General features: G+C 45.5%; 1 non-coding gene across 1 annotated transcript; it reads right to left on the bottom strand.

The window, feature by feature from the left end:
- Positions 1-31: 31 nt before the first annotated feature.
- LOC111814914 lies at positions 32-133 on the bottom strand. The gene has a single exon (XR_002819769.1). It is a non-coding gene; the product is annotated as a small nucleolar RNA U13 (small nucleolar RNA).
- Between the last annotated feature and the right edge of the window lie 401 nt (positions 134-534).

The following is a 534-nucleotide window of genomic DNA, read 5'->3' on the forward strand; positions in this document are numbered from 1 at the left end:
GATGAGTGGTTTGTTTGTTTGGTTTTTTTCATGTTCGACGGGTAATGTGCCCACATCGTAACAAGGTTTGAGGGAGGCACATCTCATGCATAAGACATGAACACCCATTCATCACGCTCATGAGCCGAAGGATCGGATGAGTGGTTTTGTTTGTGTCTGGGTTTTATTTTGTTTTGACACAGGGTTTCACTATGTAGCTCAGGCTGGCCTTGAACTCATGGTGATCCTCCTGCCTCAGCTTCCTGAACCCTGAGGTAACAGGTGCACACCACCATGCTTGGCTGCCAGGCAGGATGTGTCATATTATCAGATCAGATGGCTTGGTGTCACATGCCTTGATGGAGCTGTAGTGGAGGAAGCCGTGTCACTTTCAGGTCCCCACCAGAATTGCATTCAAGCTATCAGTAGTTATGCGGAGTCATAGGTTAAATGATTTGGGAATAAAATGTCATTTGATGTGACAGAAATGTACCCTTCGAGGCCTGTATTTCCTCAGGGCTTGCTCTCACAGTTCTTGTGTTAAGTAATTTTATT

This window comes from Octodon degus, unplaced genomic scaffold, assembly GCF_000260255.1.
Source record: "Octodon degus isolate 3935 unplaced genomic scaffold, OctDeg1.0 scaffold01642, whole genome shotgun sequence".
NCBI classification, from domain to species: Eukaryota; Metazoa; Chordata; class Mammalia; order Rodentia; family Octodontidae; genus Octodon; species Octodon degus.